Raw genomic sequence first — 341 nt, 5'->3', positions numbered from 1 at the left:
ATTTTTCATCTGCCTTTGAACAATAGACTAGGAGCCTTCTATTAGATTTTCAAGCTTTTTTATCCAACAAATAAAATTTTATTGATATTTTTAAAAAAAAAACTAAAAAAAAATGAAAAATAAACATGTCCGTAAAGAGCTCAAAATACATCAAAATATTTTGAAAATGTTATGGTGTATAAAAGATGCTAAGATAAACATTCAGTCAAAATTTCATGTATCTACGGTATTTTTTTTTAAAGTTACACCAAAAACCAAATTCAATTTTGTGAAAAATCGATTTTGCGTAAAAATACCAGTTTACCCATAATATCTCATTTGTATGGCCCTGTGCTAATTGA

The sequence above is a fragment of the Acyrthosiphon pisum genome, chromosome A2, assembly GCF_005508785.2.
Source record: "Acyrthosiphon pisum isolate AL4f chromosome A2, pea_aphid_22Mar2018_4r6ur, whole genome shotgun sequence".
Lineage (NCBI taxonomy): Eukaryota > Metazoa > Arthropoda > Insecta > Hemiptera > Aphididae > Acyrthosiphon > Acyrthosiphon pisum.
This window is presented reverse-complemented; position numbering follows the sequence as displayed.